Source organism: Microchirus variegatus (assembly GCF_963457635.1).
Source record: "Microchirus variegatus genome assembly, chromosome: 15".
NCBI lineage: Eukaryota > Metazoa > Chordata > Actinopteri > Pleuronectiformes > Soleidae > Microchirus > Microchirus variegatus.
This window is the reverse complement of record NC_139816.1, coordinates 20152992-20170110: the sequence shown is the minus strand read 5'-3', so window position 1 is coordinate 20170110 and position 17119 is coordinate 20152992.

The window sequence follows — 17119 nt, the reverse complement described above, 5'->3', positions numbered from 1 at the left end:
TTTAAATCATCTTTTGGCATGTGGTGCCACCTACTGCCATCTACAAATCATTGAAGTCAGTAGAGTCTCAGCTACATAACAACCTCGGGTTGCCAGTTATGACTGAGCTGAGCAATCTAAAAGACCTCGTTATGAATTGCAAAAACGGAAAGATAAAATTTGAGGCAAAGCGAGGGTCGATATAGGACATGCATCTGAACGGTGGAGAGAGTTGAAAGCTGAGAGGATGCAGAATTGAAAATGGATGCAGAATTGGCTACTCTTCTGCGAGACAGGTAAGTTAAGCTTGGTTAACTAAGTTAGCATCATAGCTTGATGGGGATGGACATTTCGAATACTTTGAACTAATTGTGTGTAAATGTGCTCAGTAAAAGGAAGTCGCCATTTGATTTGTACTGTGTGTTATTTATACTTCATGTTGAGGTTTATTGCACTGTTTTCACACTGAAACGACTGAAGGAGGTCAGTTTTTTTTTTCTTTTTGACAAAAGAAATAATTCATTACATTGTTTACAGTTTCGGCGTGAGTCTTCCGCCTTCGTCAGAACTGTCACCATATGTCAGGTGGCGATGTGCCTTATCAACTGATGTTGTAAAGTAATTACATCTATTGGACATAATGAACTTTTACAACATATGATAATGATCTGAATCTAGCATTTCTGTTATGATATAGTTGCCACAGGTGTACCATGGAAGATGGTGAAGGAGTTCCCTAAGGTTACTAGGGCATCAAAAACCAACCCTGGCTCCCAAGAAAAAAGTTGGGTGGTCAGTTTTCTCAGCTCCCCTTCCCCCATCTGCTGAATAAGTACCTAGGTAAACACATCACAAAGAAACAATGTTATGTATTTCAGCTAGTAAAAGTAAAAAACAAAGCTGACATCATGTAACACTGCCTCCAACGCATATCATTCAGATGGTCTACACTAAAGGTTTTATAGCCATCATGTCACTTCTATTAATTTATCACAGTTTTAGCATACTCTGAAAATCTCTTGTGGAAACACAAACCTCTGTTTGAACCCTTCTCTCAGTCTGTAGTCTCTGGACTCTTTCCTCCCTCTGCTTCCTCTGCCTCTTCTTCTCTCAGTCGGACCTGCACTTTCTCCTCCTCTTCCACCTCTCTGTCCTCTGGGCCCTGGACCAGGAGCTGCCTGCGCTCATCCTCCTCCTCCTCTTCCCCTCTGTCCTCTACCTGGAACAGCTGTCCTCCCTGCATTATCTCCCCATCTCCTTCCTCTCCCTGGCGCAGGTCTCTTCCTCTGTCTGAGCCGGTCACCTGCCTCATCATCATCTTCACTTGAGAAAGAATAGCTAGCATCTTCATCAGGCTGAAACAAGTGGAAATGATTATAGGCTATTGTGTTATTTAGTCAGTTTAGTCAGAGCTCTAAACTTATGCCACAACCACCATGGTGTTCAGTATTGATGAGAGAGTTTGTTTAGTAGGTCTCTCTGTAATTGCAATAAATAAATGATTAGATAACAAACAAACAATGAATTTGTCGCTCGCCATAGTCGCTCCTCACTCGTTGCTGATGGAGGATATGCGCAACCTCAAGTCTGGAGGGGAATGGATGGAGGCGGATACGATTCGCCGCAGTATTTAGAATTTTAGTGGAGTAACCGTTTTTGGCCACATTCTTACAAATGGCACCTTTAATTAAAAAGTTGGGGAAATTCTCCTGTGACCTGTCTATGGGAATCACTGTTTTATGTCCTGTGTACATAAGAAAGTAGCTGGAGGATATGTAGGATTGGAACCATGAGCGATTTATAGGAGTGATGTGTCCCCTCTTTTGGACATTGTTATTAAGCAAGAAGCAAAATTGTAATTTTGACACAGTCAAAATCTTCACCATCGATGCTGCACTTCAGCCAGACTCCAGTCACTGACGCAGACTGAGACAGTAATGAAGGGGACAGAGACACAAGCACCACCTGTGTCTGAGCCAGAATTTATTTTCTTCTTCCTCTCCAGGGGTCGCCACAGTGGATGATCTGCATGTTTGAGATTTTTACACCAGATGCCCTTCCTGACACAACCCTCTCATTTGTCTTGGGAGGGCATTGGGACGAGCACTAGGATGTGCCCCCCTGGTGACTGTGGACAATTTAGAGTGTCCAATTAACAATGAGCAAATGGAGATTGGGTAACTTCTGTGACTTGGAGACTATTCAATCTGGCAAAGCTTCAGTTACAAGCCCAATTCCCTTCTGCTCGGCTATGGGCTGCCCTCAGGACCAGATAATGGTTAAATATTGAAATGTGCCAAAGTTGTAAGAAAAATATATTCATTTATTATTAGCACAGCCAACAGCTGCACAACTATACAGAGCCAGGCGACCACCAGCTGAAAGAGGGGCCCATGTCTACCTCTGATCCACAATCACAACCCTGGATCTTCACTGCAGATGTCCTGGGAAAAACAGGCAGAAATGTGTTAGTTAAAGGGGAAGTAAGTAGTTTATAGTGACATCTAGAGGAGAGGCTGAAATTTACAACAAAGACCTGCTGCTCTGCTCACCCCCTCCCTTCCCTGAGCGCTACGGTATCCTCAGCCGGTCAAATGTCGTCCTCGTTGTCTTTCTCCGTGTCAGCAGATGAGGTTCGTGAGGCGAGGGAGAGGGCGAGCTACCGCGGCCGTAGCAGACGAAGCGGAGAGAGAGGAGGCGGGACTTCCGCTACAAGTAAAGAGACGCTTGTTTTGTTCTCTCACGTTTGTCCTTACAGGCTCCGGCAGAAACATGGCATCTCGCTGCTAACAGTGGCTATGCAACCGCGGCCCGCGACCATGTTATTTTAAATGACTTTTTGAAACACTACGAAAATGAAACAAAAACTTTTATACAGCGACTAGACAATGCAGGAGCACATAATATGTATAAAAAAGTGGATTTTGGATCATATAAACCCATAAATACTACATATTGTCCCTTTAATGGCCAACATTTATCACCCTCTGTTTACAATAAATTCAAACAGTAATATTGTTATTATTATTTCCATGCAAAATTATATTAGTAGGATATGAAATAAAATCAAACAATTTTCATTCAATTTTTGAATTTCATCAAATGCGTTTTAAATATAATAATAAAAAAAAAACCATCTGTAATACATTTTTATGATAGGCTATGATACATTGGTGCGTGACATTCAGAAATGAACAAATAGCAAATGGTCGTAACTTCACTTATAAGAATCTGCAGCTCCATATTCACTGGCGTCATCTATTTTCCTCTGAATGGAAACATAATAAAATAAAGCAAATACAAGCACAGAGAAAATTAAATCCCAACACAAAGAAGCGGAAAGAAAACTAACTTTGTTATAATAAATATATATATATATATATACACATATATATATATATATGTATATATATAAGTAATTTAGAGTAAAAGGTTAACAACACTGATAAGGTCCCTTCACTGTATCAGTGTCTGCTGTTTTTTTTTGTTTTACAACAAAGAGGAACTCGTATTTTTATGGTGTTATCCTACGGCAAATAGCATGTGAGCGTGAAAACATTAATTAGGTGCAGTGGTGACTGTCTCTAACAAAAATATTCCCCAAAAAAATCAGTGTTCCCCCAAAATAACAACATGTCAACAACACACTTCATAAAACTTCATAATCTTCAGTATTTAGATCAAACAGCTCATAAAAATGAGGGTGACTGATATTAAAGGCATATTTCAGGGTTTTATGAGGTTCAAGGTCATGAGTTAATCTCTCTCGCACACAGCTGACTGCTCACAGGGTCTGCCAAGACTTGCTCAGTGAAAACATGGCTGCCAGCAGGGAGACACTTATCACCCCCCAAAAAAGTCACATAAAGTCTACAATAGCTTAGAAACACCTCCGCTGCTTTATCTGCAGGCGACCAGCTGGAAAGTTTGTTAATCGCTCACAGCGATGTCCTCAGACTGCTGCTGCCTCGTTTGGTAAGTTTGTGTCACTTAAATCAGAATAAATAGTAATAGAAAGACTTCAAATAGTGAAGTCACAAGATATGACATTTGATTTTACTGATTGATGCAGCTGGGGATCAACAACTCCTTTGTGCCATGATGTGAAATTGTTGATTTTCTCTATAGACTTTGGTGAGGAGTGAGTGGTTACCAGCTGGAAAAGGCTGTCCCAGGACAAGAAAAAGCATTCAAAATATTCTTATGATATCATGGTCCTAAGTAGGCATATATTTGATTAGATGAGCCTTTTGTTAAATTACTAAAACTTGTGTCCCTGCTGGTGGCCTTACATTTACATTAAAGCCTTTAGCAGCCACTTTTATCCAAATCACAATTACAAAAGAAGTACATAAGCTACATGGGAGAAGTCTTGGAAAGAAATCCATTAGATAGGAACAGTGGACTGACAGAAGGTAAGAGTGCAGAAGTGGATCCAGGGAGGAGGTAAAGGTTAGTGCAGAAGATGCTCTTGGAGAGAACTGGTTCTTCAAGAGCTTCTTGAAGACAGACAGGGGTCGCCCCTGTTCTGGTAGCACCCAGTGGGTCATTCCACCAGCGTGGAACGACACACAAAAAGAGTCTGGATTGTCTTATGTGAGGGGTGTGGGCACCAATCCCTTGATGAACGGAGAAGTCGAGGTGTAACATAAGCCTTTAGGAGAGCATTTAGTGATCAGAAGCATCAGTGATTTGAATTTGATGTAGGCAGCTAAGGGTAGTGGAGTTCAATGAACAGATGGGTGACATGTGCCCTTTTAGGCCAATTGGTTACACAGCACAGTTCGGGAGGCCTGTTAGTGTTGCAGTCGTTGAGGCGGGAGATGACCAAAGCCTGTACAAGGAGCTGGTATAGCCTGTTAGGTTAGGTTCAGCCTGACTTTTCTTATTCTGAATAGTGCAAAGCGACCTGACCGGGTGACAGAGGCAACATGAGCCTTGTGAGAGAGCGTTTGGATCCTAGATCCAGAAATGCTCCTCTCTATTCCCTATTTACAATTACACGCTCCTGTATAATCAATCTCTGTCGCTGTCTGCAGATAAAAATGTCCTTATCTTGTTTTTTTTTTTTGGCACTATCATCTAAATTCTTTTCTGAAAGCTTTCCATTGATTTCTGAGAACCGGCGTGCCAATTTCTCAGTACATATTACGTCTTGTGTTAATAGATAACAACAGTATAAGCCCCTGCCTTTCTCTGTAACTGGTATGAGAGGCATTTGGTAACATACACCATCTTTAAAATAGAAACATCAATTCTGAATCTCTATGAATAGAACAAACCTGATTCTATGTTATGATATCTTTGAATGCACTGCAATCAGGAGAGACTTTTAAATGTAAATAATCATCAATGACAGTTTTTGCCACTTGGACTGGTATTATAAAGGTGAAAATGAAAATGAAACATCACATAAACATTTCCACACACACACGCATGCACGCACGCACACACACACTCTCTCTCGCCCCCCAATCAATGCAATATTACTATGCAATATTTCACTACTCTTTGTAGTTCTCTTCTTTAACAAGGTATTTTATGTACATATGTAAGTACTTTGAATAAATGTTTACAGTGGTCCACCAGTGTTTATATATTTTTTTGGGAAATGAAAAGATGCCATGCCTATGTAATCCGTTCACATGGGTTTGAAGATGATTGAAACTATAATGAAAAACGATAATGAAAAATTAATGTGTGAGGATCATACATGGATTTCAATAACTTGAAGTCTTCAGTACCTACAGCCAGATGTTTGGTATGTGGTATTACAGCGATAAAACATCATAATAAAAGTACTTATGTATATATTTTATTTTAATACAGTATTCGGCCAGTTAATGTTCCTAAGACTAAATAAATTGTGGGAACGTAAATAATGCCTCTCTCATTCCCAATCAACTGCACCTGAACCCAAGCCCTTGCACAACCGGACCTCATCCTGAGAGCATCATAGACCACGACGGCTTTCAATTGCGCTTAGATATTCAAGTAGAATGTTGTTGTTTTTTTGGTGGCATGGACTTGAATTTACATAATGCCAATGCAGACAATGCAGACCTACTCAGGTTTTCACAGAGGCGATTATAATTCACCCTGTTGATGGACCATGAAAATACAACAAAACAGAGACAAAAAATCAACAACAACAGACCGTAAAAGCAAATATCCACCAACAGTGTATGAGTGATGTTAGTAGAAGTTCCCTTCTGGGAGAAAAGTATCTACACCAACATGTCTGTCCTGGACCGTACTCAACTTCTTCCCTAATTTCAGTCATCTACTGTTTATTTAAACGCATCTCCACTGCAGATCCTCGTCTTTCCTTCTTCTCCGGTTCGAGACTATTTTGAGATGGTATTGAGACTTTTTATTTTGGTATTGTTCAGTATATTTGATGAACTTCATAGTATAGTATTTAAAAACAACAAAAAAACAGCCGTGTTACATTTGCTCTTGTGTTTCTCCTTAGGAAGCATCTTGTGAAATGGACTCGAGGAAGACACAAGAAAAGGAAGATGCACAATAAGCTAATTTGATCAATATTTACAGAAATTGTAGATGGGATACAGTGTGGCTATTATGAATCAGGAGCTAAGTGGATATCTTATCAAATACAAGGCCCGGGGTTTGATCCCTGGCTCCGACAGAGTTTGTTGACTCACTGACATATTATGTGGGTCCTTGTATTGCCCATCCTAACCTTAGATGGTGCTTCTGTTTTCTCATAAAAAATAAGTGCACCACATTCTTGAATTATGTTTCAGATTTACTCATATTACTGTTATATTATCTGCCCGTTTTTGTCAAATCATTCAATCACAAATATTCCTGGAGAGGGTGGCAGGGGCATGAAACAAAACGAGCAAGATGTCCGCCAAGCAGCAAACCACAGTATGAAACCATTTTGAGACCAAACATCATGTTTGCTGTGGTGTGTTTTCATAGAATCTGCCAAAAAGTGGTGTGTTGGCATGTAAATAAGGAACGTCACATTGATTTAGGAAATACATTAATTACTAAATGTAACTGAGAAACTAGTTCAATCGTGTGAGAATGTAGTTTTTAGGAGACAAAGCTGTCTTGGCCATATTGGTGTGATGAGGTCTGTGGTCGGTCTGTGGTCTCATTCACAAACAATGGACCACGTTAGTCGAGCATTCCACTAATACAATCTAATAACAATCTAATTTCATTTCATTTTCTTCAGCAAATTGCCCTCATTTGTATTTCCTTTGTATTCTTTAAATGCCGAATATGTCTTCATCATTGTTTGACCAAAACAAGTGCATTTAACCAACTGACTGGTAAGTTTTGTGTTACAGAGCACGCACAGTAAGGTCTGAGTGGAATCAAACTGGAGGTATGCACCGATTTCGAAGTAAGACCTGACCTCAAGGATCAGGAAAGACCTTGGTAGTACCTTGGAGGGAACTCATTAGAAGACCATGTGCAATGTACCTTAGTTTATCCACATGGTAACTGGAGAACTGAAGCAAAAGTGTGGTTCCTTCTCAGATCACAAAGGTTATTGTACAATAATTGATCAATAAAGCTTCCTCAAAGTGAGCCTGACTTGTAATACCTAATTGAAGTCGCTCCCTGCATCACAGACTTGTGGGTTCATGAGTACTGCTTGTTGATTGAGTTCTGTTCACTTCCGATGATATGCATCTCTTCTCCGCCATTTTATTTAAGACCAGGCTTGCTCAAACTGCAATCTCTGTTTTTGATTTCGGCCATATATTCCAACATCTGATCAGCTGATTTATCCGTTTTGCCATTTTGCGCTTCATAGACTTTCAAACTCTCCAAACAAGTTATGTTTGCACATGGAGAAGTGATATGATCTTGCCCCTGTTCTGATACAGTGAGTCCATGTGAAGATTTTCACGATTAGTCTGATCGGCTACAATTGTTTTAGATTCTGGTGCCCCTTCAAGCCAAGAAATTACAGTGAGCATCAGGGGAGGCTGAGGTGAAATCATACTGTAGGTGGAGTTTTACTTTTGCACTGAGGGGAGCTTGAGTTACATAGGAGCTGAGTTCACATGAAAGCAGTAGAGTCATAAATCAGGGGCGGTCGCTAAAACATAACGAACAACCACAATGTAATTGTAAATAACGCAGTTTTCAAGGCAAAGTTGAACATTTGTCAGCTTCTAACACTTACACAACACATTCAAGTGAATGAGAATGCTTTACGTTGCCTCCACCGCACGTTTACATTGGCTGTAATGCTGAGTGATGAGGAGTTGTGCATTTACTGTGCTGAAGAGAGACAGAACTCATGACGTTAGTGAAGGTGCACATTAGTGTGAGTGTGTAGAGTGGAAAACTGAGAGTTTGGGAATAACAAGTAACTGTTGCATTGTACACGATGTGATTCTGAGAGCAGGTGGGAGCTGAATGTGAGGATGGATTGATAGAGCTGTGCTAAGCCCTTTGGATGGGGCTGATGTGGAGGAACAGGGAAAGAAGACTGGTACGATCTGGTACTGCATACCACTAAAAGAGAGGAGAGCAGCTAAAAATGATAATTATAAGCTACATGTCCAACAACCAGCTGCTATAGTTTCACTTAACATAAAGGTGTATAAAGAGAATAGTATAATACGTATGAAAATAAGTTGCCGCGCTACTTTTATTTTGAAGTTTTTTACACTTCACTTCCGGTCTGTCCGCCGTTCTATTAAGAATTAAGAAACAAAACACGGAAAAAGGAATTTGCAAAAAAATAATTTGAAACGAAATAAGCAAAAGGGGGCGCTGAAAAACGGATTATACTATAGTACCCGGACCTGTGCAAAGGATGATCTACTCCAGACATTAAAGTATTTTTCAGATTTATTAAGTTTTTAACATTTATCCATACTAAGATGAAATTGTTGTAACTGTTGCATAAAAACAATATCAAATATTGCATAAGTAACAAAAATTAAAGTGCCTCTTCATAAAAATCGATTTCAGGACATTTAGCGGTACACATATTGATTCTGATTCGTGATAAATGAGAATCTCAATTATTATGTAAATCGATTTTTTTGGCACACCCCTAATGTTTAGACCCCCTTTAAATTTGGCTTTTGAGGTTTTCCCTGTATTTGGCACAGTGCCCCTCACAGTCGCTTCCTCCAACGCTTCTAATCCTTTTTCATTCACGGTGAACGTTCTAAAATAACGCTTTTGCTGCCTTGATCTTCTAGCCGGTAACTGGCTCGGGGTTGTGTAGTCACATGAAGCTATTTTAGATTAGATTCAGATTAGATTAGATTCAATTTATTTGCCATCGCACATGTCACGGGGACAGGCAAGAAAATGCACTTAGTATCTAAGCAGAAGTGCAAAGGCAGTGGTTGTAGAATAAATTAAATTACATAAAGTGCAATGCATTAATGGTAATGGGTATGGTATTTACAAGAGGCATGAGTATAAACAGTAAGTACAGCAGTAACAGCAGATTCAAATGTTTACAGTTGTGCATAAAGTACTTAATTAATAAGGTGCTGTTTTAAAGTCCAGTGCAGGTTTGCTTAGTCCGTGGGAGATAATGTAGAGGCTGTGGTGTTGGTGTGGGCAGAGTTCAGCATGGAGACAGCTGATGGGAAGAAGCTGTTCCTGAATCTGGTAGTTTTGGTCCATATGCTCCTTTAGTGCATGCCTTCCTGAGGGAGACCATGTGCTGGATGATAGGAGTCTTTTATGATTTTATGTGCTCTCCAGCAATGCGCTGCGCAGTTTTTACTACCATTTTTAGCACCTTTCGGTCCTAATCAGAGCCGTTCCAGTACCAGACTGTATTTCAACTGGTGAGGATGCTCTCGATTGAGCAGCGGTAAAGGTGACCCAGTCTGTGAAAAGCTTGCGTTTCTTCTTCTTCCTCAGAAAGAAGAGGCACTGGTGAGCCTTTCTTGATCAGGTGGGAGCAGTTTGTTGACCATGAGAGGTTCTCAGAGATGTGGATCCCCAGGAATTTGAAGCTGGTCACACGCTCTACAGCCATACCGTTGATGTGGATAGGTGAGTGTGGGCCAGCTTTATATATTCTCGCAAGACCTCTTTATTCTGAGGACTCCGGGTTGGAGAACCCTGTTCTTGCAAGGTTAGCTTTCTGCTAACAGACAGTAGGGGGAGTGGAGACAGCCCTCAATCTCCCCGCAGCAAGCCATTTAACCATCAAAATGACTCTGAAGCTGTTAAATTAGGGTACAAATCCTGCATACTTTAAGCACAATACAGAAATGTGTTTTACTACAATGTCCGGAAAGTCAAAAGTATCTGCACTATTTTGGGTTGCTCCAAATGTGACAATAAAATGCAATATTGTGCACCTCTGTCGGTAACTGGGACCTCTGTCTGTACTCCGACTCTCCAAGCTGCTGTCACCATCACATTTCCTTTCACAGCAGGAAATGAATAACTGCAACCTGCCACCTCAGTAGATGGCAAAACACACCAATCAATCAGGATTTGCTTGAGGGTCATATGCATCATGTTCTAGCTACCACGTGGTATGATGGTTCCACAAATGAGTGAAATATTGAAAATATAAGATGAGAGCTAATTATTTTCAGACATACAGTGCCTCTCCAGAGACTTATGCCACTTTGACCTGTTTGTGAAATTGAGGAATTCAGTAAATGCCCATGGGAGTGATTTAGTGAAACAAGTAAAAACATAGACATATGTAGTAATTTGTCTATAATGATGATATTGTGAACTAGAAATTCAGTGTGCTTGGTAATTAGCTTTACGTATTTGTTGGACATGTTGGAAAGTGAAGAAACCTATTTATGGGCTTTGGCGCTCAGCAGATCTTAAGGGATTTCCATAAGATCTGGAACATGTCACAGGAATAAAATAGATGTTCTGCTCTTACTTATGTGGATCAACTGTGGTGACACAAAGATGAATTGCTTTGAATGCAAAGTTTGATATTATCTGCCTCCCCTTCATAAAGATTGGTGGAGTGCAAGCTTCAGCACTGACTCAAGATTTTATGGACATGCTCTCATGCTGCTACAATTCAACCAGAGCCCAGGATTTTGTTTTGGTCATGTTCCTGCATATTCTATTCACTACCTCTGATCTACATATTCCACAGTAGATTACTGTAGTGCTTACAATTAGTTTAATACACGTTATATATGTGTGTGATGTCCGTTATTTGGATTCAATTTGAGTTGGCTAATGACAAAATATTAAACCTTAAAGGTGCATTATGTAATAAATCTAAAACAACTGGCCATAAAATCCTCCTAATATGTCACAGAGACTCAGGAATAATGTTCATATAACAAACTGAACTCACCAACAACAACAGTACAGCCAAAATATTTGCATTACAAAAATATTTTGCAGACTGCAAATCATGTTTTGTGGCGCCACCTACCCCCGTCTACCAATCATTGCAGTCAGTAGAGTCTCAGCTGCCAAGCGACCACGGGTTGTTGAGTGGTCTCACAAATATGACTGTTTTCTGTAATGAGGTGTCTGTGAGCATGCCTGCCATTTGAGAGCATTCAGTCATGTTCAGATGGAAGAAACTTGTTGTTATGAATGTGATCCGTCAAATATGATCTGTGCACGATCAGATTTAAATCAGATTTGAACTATGGACAGACGCTGGTAATCTGAATATAGCTGAAAGTGAAAGGAAAAGTGCTGTGGTTGGGTTTTTGTCTTTGGTCCCTTGATAGGCTGGTAACCAGTCCAAGGTGAGTTCTGCTTCCATGTGGAAAATGGAAAATAACAAAACTGTGTAAAGGAATTATAAATAAGACCAGGCCAAAAGTGTTAGATGTTTACATTGTTCCCTTTAGCTGACAGAAAAGGATCCAGATGTGTTATTGTACTTAGATTGTATTTTCGTTATTGTCTCCAAAGGGCAATTAATTGTGCTTGTGTTGTTTCCGAAGAAATAAAATAAATAACAAGTTGAAAAACACTGTACAGAACATACCAAAAAACTAGGGTGTGTGTGTGTGCGTGTGTGCATGAGCCAGCATTAGGGAGTAACAGGACAGTATGTCCAGTTTTTCAAGGCAGAGGAAGCTTTGGGAGTCTGACAGCAGAGGAAATGAAGAGGGTCCTGCTTCTGTTTGTTTTCACTGAACTGGAACCATGTCTCCTTCCAGAGGGCAGGATCTTAAAACAGGTGTGGTTATGAGGTTACAGCACTGCTCCCTGCAAAGGTTTGATCCCCAAGTAATCTGTATCAGCAGGTTGTCTCTGTTGAGAAGTGGCTTTCTATATGACTCTATAAAATATAATAAAGCCATGGAAAGGTTAAGAAGCTGTATCTAGGTGACTTTGTGTCTTTTCTGGAGACTGGACTCACAAGGAGTGCTTATACAATGAATGAATGAAAGAATGACTTAATGTCAAAAATGGAATAAAAATGTAAAAACAGATACAAAGAAAACACAAATAAGAGAACAGTGATCAGTAAGGAAGTAAAGAAGCGATCAGAAGTTGGAAGTAAAATACTTTCATTCATACTTTGGATTAATTTCAGATGAAAAGTAGCAATACCACTGGGAATCATGGGGGCAGTATAGAGTCTAGTTTATTTCTGCAGCCACAAAATGCAATTTTACTCTAGTTTCACTCACTAGCAAAGGTGAACATGGCATGTTTACTTTGCAGGTTGTCAAAAGTTGTGGTGGACATACAGACATTTTGCAAATGCCGCTCATCATCATCGATCTCCCTCATCGTCAACACCAACAATATTCCTCATTAATGGGACGACTTGGAAGAAAGAAATAATTAAAAATATACTATGCCAAAAAAGATATAAAATGTTGTATAATGATACAAACATCTACCATGTGAACCAAAGCACACAACAAAAGGGTAAAAAAACAAAACAAACAACACTTATCACAATCCATCCTCGTCCATGAACCTCAACAGATTCCACAGATGCTCTTCTGTGCTACTAACACAATGTTGTTTAAAAAACTTAAGTTCCCTTTAATTTTTTTTTTTTTTTTTAATATTACCCAGATGTTACGTGTGTTAAATTTACTGAAGTTTCAAATGAGACCCATGAACGTAGTAGTCTAATATTTAGTAGTCTAAAGCTGTGGTGTCCTCACATTTTTATACTTTATTCTAATATTGTATTTTCTATTCTAATCATTCCTTGTTGTGCAGCCGTTTATGTCTTTTTGATATTTTCTATAATACATTTAGTTCTTCTGTTTACATGTATATTTGAATTTTATCTCATATCTATTTTTATTCTAAGAGTTGGAAAGTGCTACTGTAACAATTAAGATTTATAAAATATGTCTTTGTATGGCTATCCATCTATTCAACGTGTTGGCTTTCCTTATTCCTCTCTTTTGCAGTAGGTTGTATATCGGCAGTAGGTGTTCCCTCAAACTGCCACACAATCATTCAGATATGGTCGAGCAAGCGAATAATATAGAATATGCAGTGATTTATGATTCAATATTCATCTCGTTTTACCCAGAAGGGCTGCTCTGTTGCCAGCTGAGCGTGTACATTTATTTGAGGTTTCCAGCCGATTTTCACTCTTGCAACATTCACACTATCAATCATTATTCGTACATCTTTGTCTCCATGTGCGACCTTAAATAGTAGAAGAACATACGTTTGAATTTGAGCAAGTTTGTGACACTGGAATATTCAGCCATGGAATATCTTAATACGTTTCATAATTTTTTTTATGAAACTGTTGTGGACTCACACACACTCCATGTGATATTACTGTATTAAAGTACAAATGTCCTTTGCGTTTCTGGAACGTAATATGTACTTGTATTAATATCAATTTTCCATGCTAATAAAGCAAATCCGATTTCAAAGTCGGCAACTTAGCCTTAACACTTTGGCTTTTCATTGAACTGTTTTATCACTGTAATCGTTGCTGAGAGGTTTTTGAGTCAAAAAATGCATTGTACTGATGGGGCTCTGGACTTTCTCAATCACTCACTGTGTGAGAAGACACAGGAAGCCAGTTAGAAAAGGTCACTTGCTCAAATGATTAGATTAATAGAGTAATTTGATTATCCATCCATCCATCTATCCATCTTCTACCGCTTTGTCCTCCACAATCTCAGCTGACATAGGGTGATAGGCGGGGTACGCCCTGGACAGGTCACCAGGCCATCACAGGGCCACAGACAACCATCCACTCTCACACCTACAGTCAATTTAGAGTGTCCAATTTACCTAATCCCCATATTGCATGTTTCTGGACTGTGAGGAAAACGGAGAACCTGGAGAAAATCCACGCACACACGGGGAGAACATGCAAACTCCATGCAGAAACGCCAAAATAAGAATGTATTTAACAAAACATCAATTAAATAAAGAGCACATTAAAATGTGCTCTAAAACCAACTCAAATGGCTGACTGTTCCCATGGTGGTGATGGGAAGGAGCAAGTGGCAAATGTATATCTCTTTTAAGAAGAGCAGTGTGGCTCACTCACATGCAGTCCCACTCACTTGAAAAACATACCCAGCAGAGTATCCAGCAGTTTCAAAAATTAATCATCATATGTAAGGTCTACTTTTGGTTGGCTAATAGTGTCATGGTTCATAGATTTATTACAGATAAGAGCAGCTCAAATGCAGACACCAGACAGGGTGATGGAAGACCTCAGACTTACATGCCTACTGCCTTTTAATTAATGGGCAGACACACACACACACACACACACACACACACACACACACACACACACACACACACACACACACTCCAGGGCACAGGTACTGCATGTACGGTGAAACATGCACACAGTAAAGCACTTCTATATTTAGCACTTGGGATTGAGCCGCCAGCATTTTGATCACCTGTCCCAGGTTGACAGGGTAGACTTATGAGGTGAGTTAGGACAGGCAGTTCTTGAGAAAAATAAGAAGGAGCTGAAATAGAGTGTGAAGAAAACCAAAGAACAGATCCAGACAGAGTTTTACTTGAAATATACATATTTTCATTATGCCCATCTCTCCATCTGGTGTGTGTCCCCAGAGAAAAAGCCCATTACCAAAATGGGTAATGGGCTTCAGTGCTGGCTCAAGGGGGGCCCCCCTTCCATCTCAGAGTAGCTGGTACTTGAACACTATAAATTGCACTGATTAAAGTAAAAGAGTTTAATGACTTTGGACTTCTGAAACTTACTAAATGAGCAAATAAATACAAAATAAAGCCAAATAACTTAAGCTCAACACTATATACTGTAGATATCTAAACATAACTACAGATATCTAGAGTTCTTTAATATGTTGGGGGGTCCCTTGGTGTTCAGGGGGCTCCAAGCACCTGTTCAGTTCATTCATGTACTTGGTCGGCTCTGATGAGCTTTCTAAAAGGTGGGGCGGTGGGAATAAAACTCAAGTGTTCTTTTATAAAAGAAAATAAACTTGAAGTTCAAAAGGTTAACTGAGAGTGGTATGGCCCATTGTTGCTGTGGAATTGTCCACTTTAAGAGTGCACCTGTTGTTAAGTAGTGGAGAGCATGGTTGGTTTGTGCTGCAGCGCAGTTTCCCTTTCATCCTCCTTGTTGCGTGTTGTGCACATAATAAAACCACACACACAGAAGCATTTATAGCATGGGGTAGCGGACAAGTTAAATAAAGGATTTAAACTGATCATTGGACTGTGGTTCTAAATGATCACCTGTACTTGACCACTTTTCTCTGACCCAGCAAATAAGGTTATATTCAATTCAATTGAATTAGAAACAGCTTCAACCTCACAGACGATTGTACTGAGGGCCTCATCATCAACTATGTGCTGCCTTGTAACAGAACTTGTAATCCTTTTGACTCTGGGAGTGTTTTGAATTTTGTTTTGGTTCAGGTTTTGTAGTGCTTGTTACAGTTCAGTAGCCAGTTGTTCCTGGCCATTGTGTATGTGTGTGGAAGAATTCTGGCCATTTAAACCATGTTTGGCTGATCAGTCATGTAAAGCTGCATCAGTTGGATTCTCATTGGAACAGATGTGTCTCAATTGCTCTACTTTAGACAGAGAGTACATCTTAAAGCTCCCATAGAGTGGTCCTATCACACATATATGTGAGTTAAGGAGGTCTGCTTACATACATTAACTTGTTTTTATGGTCAAAAACCTCCTAGTTGCTGTAAATGAGCCAGCAGAAATCTCTCCTCACTGAAGCTCTCCTCAGCCGCAGTGTTTCAGACCGAAATCTCACGCCCCGAAGACAGAACTGTGTTGTGATCCTTTCTGAGATTAAATTATCACTACACAAGCAGAATCTGTTGCCTGTGGGTTCCCATCGCTCTCTTCTACGCTTACTTCAAGCACATTTTATGGCAGTGATCCAACTCTGCCATCTGTTAATATCCTTGGTGATCCAGTAAAACACTCTCCCGATTACTTTTCCATGAGGGTTTTGGTATACCGCGGCACAACAGCTATCCACCAACTTTCAACTTTGCTACCTGAGTTCTTATCCATTCCAAGCCCTGGCAGCACATCACCCCCATCCATCTCCATTGGCTTGCTGTCAAGTCACGCATCAAAATTCTGCTCCTCACAAATAACTCAACACCCTGGCTCCTCACTACCTGTCAGACCTCCTTCACCCATCCCCACCCCCAGCTCCTTTAAAGTGGACAAACAACTATTTTCTATTGGCAAAGGTACAACCCCTACTACTCCCACAAAGACACATTGCACCAGTTTTGTCCTCGCTCCACCGGCTTCCTGAAAACATCCGAGGGCACGTACTGAAATGCTGTGCATACCAGCAGTCGGAGGTGTTAAGCATCCTCTCTGTCGCAGGCTTTTGTTCTCACCTACCAAAAGACAGCCACCACCATCCCCATCCACAATGGTACCACAGTGACAGGCCTAAATGACTGATCGGCCAGTAGCCCTCACCCCAATAGTCATGAAATGCCTTCACCTTTTCATTGACCAGAAGACCCTGAGCTTAAATCTAGTGACATATGGAGCTTCTTCAGCTGAACAAGGCTGTTCTTGACAGTTGCAGTGTAGAGTAGCATAGACAGCTGGCTAATTATTGCATCCCACCCAATAACATCTACATATAAAGACACTACATTCAGACACAGCTCTTCTGCCCTGCTAGTACTCAATGTGTCATCGAAGCAGACAGCCACATATGGGA